General features: G+C 31.4%; 1 non-coding gene across 1 annotated transcript; it reads left to right on the top strand.

Annotated features, from left to right (window-relative positions):
• The first annotated feature begins 1,720 nt into the window (after window positions 1-1,720).
• Window positions 1,721-1,827, top strand: LOC141494584 (U6 spliceosomal RNA). The gene has a single exon (XR_012470490.1). It is a non-coding gene; the product is annotated as a U6 spliceosomal RNA (small nuclear RNA).
• Window positions 1,828-14,914: the final 13,087 nt, after the last annotated feature.

Genomic DNA, 14,914 nt, shown 5'->3' with positions numbered 1-14,914 from the left:
CCTAATTCTGGAGTGGCTACAATATTCCTTGGAATTTTCATTTTATTATCCCCTTCAGAAAGTGATCAATGGATTCATTCTCTGATTATTTTACCCTCTGTTTTAGGATATCAGGCAGTTTTCCTCGATAATTTCTATAAAATGCTGTCTAGGCTTTTTTTTTTCTTTTTTTTGATCATGACTTTCAGGTAGTTCAATAATTCTTTTTTTTCCTTCATTTTATCTATTTAAGACAATAGGGTTAAGTGGCTTGCCCAAGGTCACACAGGTAATTATTAAGTGTCTGAAGCTGGATTTGAACTCAGGTCCTCCTAACTCTAGGGCCAGTGCTCTATTCACTATGCCACCTAGATACCCCCAGTTCAATAATTATTAAATTATTTCTCCTGGATATATTTTCCAGTGCAGTTTTTCCAATTAGGTATCATACATTTTCATCTGTTTTCTAGTCTTTTGATTTTCTTTGATGGATTCTTGATGTTTCTTACATTCATTAGTTTCTTATACCAATTCTATATTTTTAGGCAATTATTTTCTTCAGTTAACTTTTGTTCCTCTTTTTCCATTTGATCAAGGAGTTGTTTTCTTCAGTGGACATATTTTCCTTTTTGGGCAATTCTGTTTTTTGAAGAATTGTTTTCTTTAGTCAGTTTTCAGGCTGTTAATTCATTCTTCCAAAATTCTTCTGCATAATATCATATCTTTTCTCAATTTTTCTTCTATCTCTATTGCTTGATTTTTAAATCTTTTTTGAATTTTCCAAAAAGATTTTTCAGCTTGATATCAATTCATATCAAACTTTGTTTTCCTCTTTTGAGATGACATTTTGATGTTCCTTTTTGCCATAGTAGCTCTATATAGTCAGGGTTCTTTTTTTTTTTTCTCTTAAAGTTGAGTTCTGTTCCTGGGGCACAAAGAGCACTGTCCCGTTTTTTTGTTTTCAGAATTAGGGGCCTGGGTGGCTGGATTTCTGCACAGGGACCTCAGGTACTTGGGACTTGCCTGATGTGCTTGTTTTGCTCTGGCTAAGAGCTTCCCACTGATTTGCTAGGAACTATCTGTACTAGACTATGCTTCTCTTTTATTCAAATAAGACAGAACTTTCCATTAGTTAACCTTCTAAGTTATCATAAACTGAAAAATGCTTTATTCTGTCTTTTTTATGGGTTCTGTCACATTGAACTCTGTTTAGGGGCTTGATTTAATGTTATTTCTGAAGGAAACTGGGGAGAATTCAAGCAACTTTGTGGCTTATTTCTGCCATCTTTTTAAAGCAATCCCTAAGGAATCTATATTTCTTCTACATAAGATTCTTCTAAACATATTAAAAATAATTAATTGTCAATGTCAAGTTCATGGAAACTTCTCTTTTTCAGAGAAAGAGAAGACCAATATGTTACTTCATTATTAAGTGATTATTCAGGTCTGAAAATTTTCTGTACCTTACTGACATATTCCTTAACTTCATGTAAAAAAGGCTTTAATAAAGACAATGTTTTGAGCTTCCCATTGAAATAATTAAATATGGATAGATTTTTTCCTTAAACCTTTAATATTCATGTCATATAAAAAAGAGCAAAATAAAATACCAGTAAATTAAAGGATGCTACAGCTATCTGTATCCCTAAATGTCCTTGTATATAATGATAGATAGAAATAGAGATACATGCACTTACTTGGACATGATCAGAGTCTCCAACTTGTAAAAAAGAAACAACGCTTGCTTCAGCAGCACATTTACTAAAATTAGAAGGATACAGAGAAGATTATAATGGTCCCTATGCAACAATGACAAGTAAATTTGTGAAAAAAAGAAACAAAACCATTCAAGAAGAAATATGACAAAACAAATAACAAATATTCAACGACTATCCTCTAGTAAGATGTATTTTATAGCTATGATGATGATAATTAAGGAAATTATAGAATGCTGAGAAAGTTTACATACTTTCTTGCCTTTTTGTTCATATAGCATTTTACATAGATGGCTTCATAGCACACAGCACAAACAATATTTTCCCCAAAATATCTCAAAATTAATTCATTAAATATATATACATTTCATAACTATGTTAGGTAAATTTGCAATTGTGGACTCAAGAGTGCTATTTAATACAGTGAAGACATTCTGTCAGCCCACAAGCTAATCTCAGGCCCTTAAAATGTTCCGATATTGTCATGGGGCAAACAAAGAAAAGAAAGGAAATGATAATAATGCCTCCCTTCAAAGAGTTTATATTCCACTGGGTGTGTGTGTGGAATAACTATGTATAAATTACTGGTTCATATAAAACATAAAGAATATAGATGAATTGTAATTTCAGAGGGAAAGGTATTAGAAATTGGGGCCTGAATATGGCATTTAATTTGAGTTTTGCAAAAAAGAATAAAACAAGTAAGAAGGATAGTCATTGAACAACAAAAAGGCACAAAGTCTAAAAGAGAAGGATGGATTATCCTGTTCAAGAAATAGCAAGACCACCAGCACAGATATAAATGCAAATATTTTGACCCTTTTGACAGAATTCAATTGTGTGATATTCAAACTTCAACAACTTGTCAAGTTCATGAACTAGAAATGTGCTATTAGTTGTTTAACAACTTTTGGTTTTATTTGACTTGTGATTTTCATTTTTAAGGAACTTCCAGTCCCCAAACTTTTAGTATTAATAAAAAAGTATTTTTTTTAATCTGGACAACATAAAATTGTCTTTGCCATTGAAAGATTTAGTGACTTGTATAAGATTATAATGCAAGTTTTGTTGAACTCATTTTTCCTGACAGATCATATCTCAGAGAGCTGATGATGTTTTTCTTTTGCTTCTATCTTTTAAATGCATAAGTATTCATTTATACAAAGGGTCACATTTTTTAATGTGCCTACAGAAATCCAGCCACCCAGGCCCCTAATCCCCAAAACAAAAAACAGGACAGTGTTCTTTGTACCCCAGGAACAGAATTCAACTTTAAGAGGAAAAAAAAAAAGAACCCTGACTATGTAGAGCTACTATGGCAAAAGGGAACATCAAAATGTCATATCAAAAGAGGAAAACGATGTCAAATGTCATCATGTGAAGCCTCAAAGTTTGATATGAATTGATATCAAGCTGAAAAATCTTTTTGGAAGAATTAAAAAAAGATTTAAAAATCAAGTAATAGAGATAGAAGAAAAATTGAGAAAAGATATGATATTATGCAGAAGAATTTTAGAAGAAAGAGTTAACAGTTTGAAAATGGACTAAAGAAAACAATTCTTCAAAAAACAGAATTGGCCAAAAAAGGAAAATATGTCCATTGAAGAAAACAACTCCTTGATCAAATGGGAAAAGAGGAACAAAAGTTAACTGAAGAAAATAATTGCCTAAAAATATAGAATTGGGATCAAAGAAACTAACCAACAGTTAGAAAGTGAAGCTGGACTGGACCAAGTAAATGTAGATCAGGGTTTCCTTAATCTGAGGAAGGGAAAAGGCAAGGGAATAAGCATTAATTAAGGTTCTACTATGTGTTATACATTTTACTTAACAAATAATATGGACCATGGGTCCATTAACTTAAAAACATAAAATGCAATTGTATGCATGATTGTAACCTATGATATAAATGCATAAATATATATAAATATAGATAGATAACTACATTTCAAAATAGCATATTTCCTTTTTATCTGTTTTTTATTTTATGTATGTAAAGATTTTATTATGAGTAGGGGTCTATAGGTTTAACTGAAATAATAATTGTAGAGGGTTTTGCATACATATGCTAAATCACATGTAAACTCTCAATAAGGATTTATTCAATCTCCTCCTTTTTCTTCCAACATATATTGCAATTCTATACAATTCAACAAGTTGTCTTTCTGTGCTGTTATGGACTGACTTTAAGTTTTATAAATAGAATCAATATGATTCAGTGATGGGCTCCACACAGAAAATCTTTCACAGGATACCCTTTGACATTCTCAGAAGAGATGATAAAGTTAGTCCACTGAATGCAGTCAGTATTATATTTCTGTTTTTCTTATGATTCTCTATTCAAAGAATAGGCAATAATTAATAAGTACCACTTCTGTATCAGTTACTGTGTGCAAACACTTTAAATACTATTTTTTATTTGACACTCACAACTACCCTGAAAGGTAGGTACTAAGGTACTATTATTATTTATATTAGAAAAGAGAGGAAATCAATGCAAATAAAGGTTTAGTGACTTGCTTAGGGTTGCAAAGTTGGTATTTGAAGTGGGATTTAAATTCAAGTCTTCCTGATTCCAGGTCCAGCACTCTATCAACTACTCAAGCTAGTTGCCCCACATGTTCAAATATCCTCAGAGAAAACCAGAATGCAATGTTTACCACTCTACTATTACTGAATAGGCAAATGCTTTGCTAAATGGATTTTTTTTTAAGGTTTTTGCAAGACAAATGGGATTAAGTGGCTTGCCCAAGGCCACACAGCTAGGTAATTATTAAGTGTCTGAGACCAGGTTGAACTAAGGTACACTTGACACCAGGGCCAGTGCTCTATCCACTGCACCACCTAGCTGCCCCTGCTAAATGGATTTTTAAAAATCCAAGGTTGAAACAAAAGGGTTGGAGCAGCTGGGTGCACAATGGATAGCGCACCTGCCCTAGAGTCAGGAGTACCCAAGCTCAAATCTGTCCTCAGACACTTAATAATTACTTAGCTGTGTGACCGTGTGCAAGTCACCATGCCTTGCAAAAAAAAAAAACTTTTAAGTTTCAAAACAAAAGGGTCCATAGAAATGAAACACCTGAGAAGTCTCTGATCCAGGAGTACATGGCCCTAGAGCTGTCATATTTAAAGACACACTTATACTTTTCTATGCTCTGAAGTAACCTTTTCAAAGTTACCATTTACCAGCAGCAACACAAGGAAGAAATGAAAGCACTAAAGGACTTATGCTAAAATAAGTAATATACTGTGTACCAACCTCTTACAAAGCTCCTAGATAGGAGTTTGTTTCAATTTAAAAGTGCTTTGAGAAATATAAACAAAAACTAATTCCTAAACCACTAAAAGTACCACAAATCAAAGCATCATCTCCAAGGAGAGAAAGATTGAAGTATTAGTCTTCTATTATGCAGAACTACTGAACCAATGATAAAGGGGTTGTGTGTTATTAAACAAGCATTATTTAGTGTTTTACTAGGAAAAATCTGATTTTACTTCTGTTTTTCTTCCTATAAAGCTTCATCATTTGGTGGTATATAATATGACTCAACCATCTGTTATAATCTACTATTGATTTTTGTGTCTTCAATAACACATTTAAAATCGAGGGGATGGAAAATGTTTAATTTCTAGTGATTCACTCATTCCCTCTCAGGCTCCAAAGTTGTTTTTTAAAATAAATTAGGGAGTATTGACATTTTAAAATGAATTCTCTCTTCCTTTAGAAGAACTATCATTTAATTGGCAGAGCAAGGATCTTTCATATTTCCTACCTTCTAGATTGTTGTGTCATATTGATAAATGGTGAACAGTCTTGAACTAAATTTATCACTGGGATAATGACCTCAATATGAGAAACGCATAATTGCCACAATTGTAATTAACTATGACTTCTCCTAATGCTTCTTCAGGGCAAGAGATGACTTGGCTTTCTTTGCTCTCCTTCTTGGAATTCACCTGAACAGGAATATCTGCTAAGTACACAGAGCCAAATTACCTGTGATGGGTTTGTAATGCAGTCTATATTCTACTGGGACCTGAAAAGATTCCACCTTACTACAATGGGGCTGCCAACTAGGCTGGAACCAAGGTCCCAGAAGAGAAATGCCAGGAATGTCTACACCAAAAGTACAGCATATTTCAGCCTGTTACAGCCAGTTTTATGAGAAAAGAAATGATGTTGTGCTTCATTTCTAACTTGGCAGAAGAAAATTTGTGAAACAGAAATATAATGGTCCCAAAGCAAATTGTTGATCCATTGTGATCACTGTGAACTTCAAATGTGGTTGAGGAATACAAAATTGAATTGGTATAATGTTGCACTTTCATGTTATATTTTTCTTTGAAATGAATTTCAAACAGCTTTCATACATAGTGCAAGTCATAGCAAATTAATAAAAAATGCCCCAGACAGTCATATGAAATGGAACTTTTAGATCTGATAAATATTACTTCCACTACCTACAAGACTTAGCAACTAATAAAATAAATACAAAATATAGTTCTTTTTAGGGTAATAATTTGAAATTGTTTCATTGGCATCCAAAAGTTAAAAAAAAAACAAAATGTGCAATTGCTTAGTGAATTTAACCCAGGTTAAAATCAGAATGGTTAGTTTAGACTGAAATGCCTCCTATTTTCCTGAATAACAGTAGCAAGTATTGTTTTGGTAATTTAAAAAACTATTCCTTTGCTCAAATTTGCTTTGTCTCTGTACATATAGTTGAAGACTCTAGTTGCTCACCTATCCTGAGTAGAACACCATGAAGCTGCCAACATATGTATAATAAAAACAGGGAAGAAATCATTATAATTTTTTTATGAAAAATTGATAGTTGCCATTTTCCCTTCCATATTTCCCTCAAACTAGCATTGGTAACTTTCTTGGGAATGACTGTACCATATATATTATATTATGTTGATTGATTATAATGTAAACTTTTATAATTTATTTAAAATTCTTTTTATTTTCCTAGTCTGAGATCTACTATAGAATTTCATTGAATGTGTGACTTTCAGATTCCTCTCATTCCTACAGAGAATCAGTCAACAAGCATGTATTAACCATTGAACTATATGCTGGGTTCTGTGTTAAACTGGGAAGATATGAAGAAAGGAAAAAAAAAATAATCCGTTTCCTTAAAGGGTTCATATTCTAATATTGCAAAAGTAATCACAAGTAAGAAATGTGGAATTGAGGAAAACAAAGAAGATAGAAAAGATATCTTGCCTTACATATTTATTCTTATATAAATTAGATCTCACAAAAAGAACAGAATACTAACATTGATAATCTTTTAGAGGCAAGAGTTCAATTGGATAAAGGAAAGAATGAACTTCTCCCCTTGTTTTTGTAAAATACTAGCATTTTACAGAGCAGATCCTAGATTAAGAAGGGAGATAGTATAGTTGCCAATGGAAAAGTTAAGTTTAGTCTATCATTGCCATTTTCCTTATATAATAGGAACCATCAAACCAGAGATTAGTCAAAACATATTTAAACATTTATGTTAGCAGTGTTTAAAAATTAATAATAAAGAAGTTTCTGCCTCAAGAAGTATACCTCTATGATGGAAACATGTAGATATAAAATTAAGTAGTTTTTCTGTTTATTCATTAAGTAGTTTTTCTATTTATCCATATATGGACTTATGTATTTATACACATTTATAACATGGTCTCCTACATGAAATCTGTTATTTTCCAAAAGTCAACAGCATAAAAATTCATATAGAAAAAATATGGATAAAAAAATTATCTATTTTATGAATTATAACATGCAATTGGATTGTCAACTTATTAAGTCAAGAATCATTGGCACAGTATGAAAAATAAATTGAACTCAGAAGTAAATAGGAGATTCTTATTTGCATTGCATGTATTTGAACTAGATCTGTGATTATATTAGAGAAGAGAGCATTTCAAGAAGAATTCCATTTCCTAATGCCACTCAATATATATAGACTAATAGAATTGCTCAGAGCATTGGTTAAGTGATTTGGTAGAATCATACCACCTTATGTAATAATGGTGAAACTTGGAACTCAGGTCTTCTGACTATTCACTAAACTGTACTGCTTCGCTAATTCAAAATAAAATGAAATAAAAGTTAGTTTTTTGAGGGATGGGACATAAACAGCTATGCCAACACATGAACAGGGAAAATCTCAGAATATGGTGGGAGTGCAATAAGTCTTGGGATAGTCATTATCAATTCTCATTTTTGCAATCACTTCCTTTTATGTAACTGAAATCTGTCTCTATAATTCCCATCTGGGGCAAATAAAATAAGTTAAAGTATCATAAAACTGTAACTGGCTGAAAGAGGGCACAAAGGTCACCTGGCACTATCCTATCATTTAAATCTAAACAGGTTTTCCACTTAAGAAGTGTTTAATTTACTGAAGGTAGCTATCAAGTGCATTTTAATTCTATTTCCTTAAACTAAGTATTCTCCATGGACTATTGCTGTCCCATAGTTCTAAATAAGTTCTAGAGTCCTTCTAAATTGAATACAAAACTCCAAATCTTGCTTATTGACAGCAGAGTACCATAGTCACAATATCTTGATTCTTGTCACTATACCTTTTAGAATAAAATTTAGGAGTGCATTAGTTTTTTTTTTTTGGTGGCTATGTCATACTGTTGACTAATTTTTAGGGTTGTGAATCATTAATTCTGCTACCTCTACCTCTTCCCCCCATCCCAGGTCTTTGTTCTTACAATTTTTAAGTTGAATTTATGACATCAATTAATAGTTTAGGAAAAGAGATATAGATTAAGCCTATGTTATCATTGGCAATATAGCATTCACAAGTGAGGAAACTCGACCAATTTAGAATCTGGCCCTTATTTATAGAGACTTGACCAGGGCACAAAGGTTAAATGACTAATTGTTTATTAATTGAAAAATTTTTACTTTAAATTCTGACATCATTTAATATCTTAAAGAAAAAGATATAGATTGAATTCATGAACAACTTAAAGACTTTCCTAGAGCACTAAGAGCTTAAATGACTTGCCTACTATCACATAACCTGTTTATACCAGTTAATAATACTATTAAAAAAGGTTCTTTTAAAAGCTATGCTTTTTTATGTGGAACTGAAAAATAATTCAAATGTCATTTTTTTGGTTTGATTGCTTTTGATTGCTGATTTATTCAACCATCACTGAGTCACAGATCAGTTAACAAAACAAAACAAAGGAGAATTAAATTTTATGTGAACAAGAGTATGGACTACCACATGCATGTCTCTAACCATTATGTACTATTACATTATGTACTATTACAAATTGATGCCTATATTGCATAGTCCCTTACAATTTATCTGTTTCAATTTATTTATTGGTAAAATAAGGAATTATATGTTGGCCTAATTATCAACTGATAAAATACATTACATTTTGATTCCTACTATTCAATAAACTATATCTGCAATTTCTAGATTACCTTGAGTATGAAATTATGATTTGGATTACTTTCTTTTCTTTAGTCTTTTCTATAATGATAACTGGCTCTTGAATTTTTTTAATAAGTGAAAATCATCTTCATTTAAAACAACAGCACAATTTTTGATTTTAGAAAACTATTTACTCTGAGGTCATTTCAGAAGATATGGCTCATTTCCTCTAAATTAATAAATATATATATATATATATATTTCCATTGTAAGTCATAATTAAGGGGAAGTAAATGAGTTCAATAAAAATTTCCTATGGAAAAAGAAATTTCTAATTGTTATAATATGTACTGGATTTTCTCTTTATGAAGAATGGATACTAAAAATAACAGAAGTTTAATAGTCACTGGATATTAATTTTTTAAAATAAGAAATTGGATAAAAATTGAGAGTGGAGGTCTGGTTTTCTTGTGGTAGAGATGGTGGTTTTTCATTCTCAAAAATTGCCAGGGAAATCAGAAGTCTAATGTCTTGACTTGTATGTGACTTGGATTTGAATGAGTCAGAACTGTGCAAAGTGATCAGCTGTACTTTATTCTCTAGTCAGCAGAGTCCAGTGGCAAGATCTAGGTCAGGATTAATGGTGATGGCTCTAGATGCAATGGGAAACCTTGGCCTTGTCTGAGGTGACACCCACTCGGTAACTAAAAGCTAGGTTAGAATTGAGACAAAAGATGGTCTAGTTTGCCTTCACAAAAGAATCAATTCTATTTTCTTGGTATATGAAACTCCTAGGTGAGGAAAGTCCTTCTAATAAAACAGGTCAATGAGTTCATTTCATTTTAAGAAATTTTCCTAGTTTCACACATCCAATAATCTAACTTGAAATTTGAACCTAGGTCTTTCTAGTTTTGGTCTGCATTACTAGATGGAGGTCATGCAACTTGTCTTAGTAAGTAAAAAAAGGCTACAATTTTTCCAAAGATGACTGAGTGGGGCAGAGAAAGTCAAGGAAAATGATTTATTTATTTATTTGTTTGTTTGTTTGCTTATTTATTTATTTATTTATTTAGGTTTTTGCAAGGCAAATGGGGTTAAGTGGCTTGCCCAAGGCCACACAGCTAGGTAATTATTAAGTGTCTGAGACCAGATCTGAACAGAAAACTATTTTTAAAAATCATTATCCTATATAGTGCAAAATCTGCCCAAATATGATTGACATCATTTCCAGAGAAAGAAACCACATAATTAAGGAAAAAACAAGCAAATGAAAATAATAATAACAAATCCAAGTGATGCAGCTGATCTGTCATCTCCCTCATTGCCTGAAAATAATTAATCCCATAGTTTGGATAAGCTATCACTAAATGGTTGACATAGTTTCCAAAAAGCCCTCACCAATTCTCAAGGAGCATCTTTGAGACATACTTTTCTGTGATCTCTGAATAGAGATATATTTTAACAAATAATGGGATACAAAACTGGAAAAAAAATAAGCTTTAGGACTTAAACTTAAGAACTATGTTTAAAACACTTACTTGATAACATCTCCTTCAAGAGCAATCACTCGTTTAATGATCTTCTGCTGTGGGTTTTTAGGACACCTGGAATAGAGAGACAAGGTTATATGATCAGTACTGTCTGTGTTGCTTTAAGAAAATGAAAAGAAATTCAACAAAGAAATAGAGTATATTGAAGTCATTAGAGAAGCCTGTGCTCTGTGTGACATGGCATCAATTCTAGTTAGGTCTGTGATGTTCCAAGTGATACAAAGCTACTACTGGTGTCATTCTCATTTCAAATATTTCATGTGGAAAGAGCAATTGTATGAATTTAAGATAGAAAAGTTTATGAAAATACAATATATAGGAAATATATTTAAATTGATTGTTATTCAAATGCTTAGAATGTCATATTTTTGAAGATAGAGGCTTTTGGGGGGAAAATATTCATCCAAATGCTAAAAAAAGAGTATCTTTAACATGGTACATTTACAGCTGTCATACTTTTATTCAAAATGAGAAATATAGATTCTTTTTTTAGACAATATGCTTCAATAAACAGATATTTGGGTGAAAATGTGAAAAGTTGATAAAGATGTTTTAATTTTATATATGTTCTAAATTTAATAGTTTAGCTTGAAGTTGAGTTGGCAAGCATTTAAAACATGCTTATGTATTCATTCTTTCAGTCACTCAGTGATGGCACACTGCGCAATTGACAGTTTGATATAAAATATTCTGACAAAATATATAACATCTATTCAGTTTATTTGATCTATGTAGATTGTTACTTTTTTTTCTTTTTGGCAGTTTTGTTAGTTTGACTTCATTTAGAATAAGAAACAGGACTCATAAAAATTATTATTGATCATTATACCTTATGTAAAATACTTATCTATTTTACCTCAAAATAGAAATTATAGTGAAGTCTAAAATTCATTGTTTTAAAATTGAAATTAATAAAGGAAAGACCTACTTTCTTAATCATAGAGAATGCCTCACAACCTTTTAAGTCTATCAAGGTTATCAGGGCTTTGCACCACAGTGGATAATTTGGAGAGTGATGACAGCATCCTCCCAGAACATTACTGCTTCCCTCCCTCCCTGACTTAGGAAGAAAGGACTCATTCCTGACAGATGACTCTCTCTGCCATTAGCAGCTTAGAAAGCTTTTGGTGCCCTGGAATATTCCTTATTTCTGCCACTTAGAGAAATTAAATGAATCTTCCAGAATTCAAACCCAAGCCTTCATTATTCTAAATCAAACTATACCAACTCTTTAACATTGTCTCCATATTTTCATAAAATTTGATTAAATAAGTTATTATTGAATTATCTTTGAACATTCAAAGCACATTAATGAATACATGAAAGAAGGACTAAAGAGATGATCCTAATTTTGTACCACAGTTCTCTAGCAATTTGACTCTGTCCTGATAAAAAATTTTGTGAATTAAAATGAAAACATAAAAGAATACCTATCTAATTTATAGGTGATGAAAAGCTATCAGACATGACTGAAAGAATTCTGGTAGAGTCTTGAGACAGAGCTATATTTTTCTCTGAAGTATTGCTAATACACATGCTAAAGTCATTTATGTCTTAAAGTGTCTCTGCCACCATAACAGACAATGATAAATGTGTTTTTTTTAAGAAAGATGACATGTAAAATGTACAGAAAATTCAGAAAAAAATCAGAATATTCTAATGATATTTTAGCATTAAAATTCAAAGCTGTAATATATAGTTTAAAAAATCCACATGTTATTACACATTCAAAATATGAACTCCAATGACCAATTTATTCAAATTAAATTCAAGGAATATCTATGATGATTAATATGATAATAAATTCATTTTTGAAAGATCCCAAATTTTATGAAAGATACCAAATATAAATTCCAAAATATGAGAAACATTATTACCATTATTTTGCAATTTAATTACTGAGCTCCTTTAATGAATTTTCTTAAATGTAGCAGGACTAAGAATGAGCATCATGAAATTTCATTGAAAAAGTGATTCAACTTGTTTTTATATCAATTTTGTCATCTATTCAACTGCATTCCAACCATAATAAATATGGATATAATCAATTTCTTTAAAATAGTATAAATATTTTATATAAAGGCACTCCTTTGCTTGATTCTTTATCTAGAGCACTCATTTATCCAGCTTTTCTTTATTGAAAATGTCTTTCTAGACTGGTATCTAGAATGCACAAAGGGATCTCAGAATTGACTGCATTCCTGAAATGAAAAAATATAGGCTTTGACTTTCCACTGTCTAAATCACTCAGTTTCACTTCATTCAGTTTTGTATTTGCCAATGTACTATTATAGCTGCTAGATTACTAAGATTTTTATAACTCTAGTTTGCTTCTGTTTTCAAATAGTTGATATTCTCATTCATTTCCCAGATATCCAATCAGTTGCCATTTTTGTGAATTTTATCATCACAGCATCTATAGTCTCTGTCCCTTTTTTCCATTAACATGGACATTGGTTTCTCTGAATAAATTCTCTACTCTCTCCAGTTCATTATCCATTCATATGTGAGCAGGATAATCCTAAAGTACATATATGAGTTTGTAGCACCTCTAATCAATAAATTCCAATGACTATTGTCTTTATAATAAAATACAAACTCTTTTGTTTGGAAAAAAATTGATTTCTATCACCCTGAACTATTTTTTTTAATGTATGCTTTCTCTCATTTTTGTTCTTTCAGCCTTTCTCTAATATACCTAATCCTTTGCTTTCTTCTCTATTCTTTGTACCCTCTCCATTTCATTGTTACAAAGAATCCCAAAGTTGGCTTATTTAATCTCATTTTAAATAAATAATTTGTTAAAACCCATATTTCTTCACCATTTCCAATTTATTCAGTCTTTTTTTCAATTAATTTTCTTCTCTTAACTCCTAATTTTTGTTTGATTGTTTAATCTTCTAATTCATGCTTCAGTAACAAGAATTCTGACCACTTCCACAGATAGTGCTTTCTGAGGTCATATTCTAAATCTCAAAAGACTTCAAGTATGAAAAGTTAGTGTATTCAAATCTACTACCATAACAGAGATAGGAACACATAGTATATCTTATATTACTTACTAATTAACTTTAAGACTATTAGAGATACTAGGCTTTAAAAGTAATTTCATCTGACTTTTTCATTTTGCAGAGCCTAAAGTGGCGAAATGATGTATTTAAGGCAACTCAGTCAACTTAAAGAATACTCAAAATAGAAACCAGACATCCCGAATACTCCTCCAGTCTCTTTCATTGTGTCCTCACTCCATCTGTACTTGCTAAACCATGTGTAATTTGTTGCTGTGACATCTCTATTAAAAAGGAAAGAACATTATCACTGTGACTGCTTCCCTAGAGCATCAAATGTGTAATCAATTCCTCAGGTATCTATATTAGAATTAAAAGGCTTGAGAATATAAATGACATAGGATTATTAGTTGAGGGAAGAAGGTTTCTTAAACTTTTATAATGCTATACTCTTTTTCTCTCTAACTCTGTCTCTGAATTTATCTCACTTTTCTTCTTCTTCTTCTTCTTCTTCTTCTTCTTCTTCTTCTTCTTCTTCTTCTTCTTCTCCTCCTCCTCCTCCTCCTCCTCCTCCTCCTCCTCCTCCTCCCCCTCCCCCTCCCCCTCCCCCTCCCTCTCCCGCTCCCGCTTCTGCTTCTGCTTCCATTCATCTCTCTTCTGTATCTCACTAATTCTGTATATGTGCTTCTATAAGATATATTAGAGTAATTATACTACATTACTGCTTCATAGTGATTTATGTGACTATATATTCTTATTTCATCTTCAAAATTATCTGATGAAATAGTTTACTATAGCAATGAAATTATAAGATATGAATTTTAATAAATAATTAAATGATAAATAATAAAAATTAAATAAGTAGAAGTGAGAGAACAATTTATTCAATAGTAAGGCAGTATAAAAACAAAGAACTTTGAAAGCTGTTAGAACTCTGATCAATAAAATGATTATTTGTGATTCCATATAACCGAGGGTGAAACATAGTATTCTTTATACAGAGGTGATGGATTTAGGGAACAGAATAATTATTCATGTACATATATGTATACATACACAGGCATATATGTACATGTACATATATATATACATGTAGGTACAAAAATATTGAAAGAATTCATTTTGCCATATATTTGTTATAAGTGATTTTCTTTCTCTTGTCTTATCCCTCAATGGAGCAGAAAGTGAGAGGGAAAGAAAATAGATTTTTGTGAATTTTCTTTAAAATAACAGAGTTATGGGGAAGGTGCTTCCAGATG

Source organism: Macrotis lagotis, chromosome 7 (assembly GCF_037893015.1).
Source record: "Macrotis lagotis isolate mMagLag1 chromosome 7, bilby.v1.9.chrom.fasta, whole genome shotgun sequence".
NCBI classification, from domain to species: Eukaryota; Metazoa; Chordata; class Mammalia; order Peramelemorphia; family Peramelidae; genus Macrotis; species Macrotis lagotis.
This window is presented reverse-complemented; position numbering and strand designations above follow the sequence as displayed.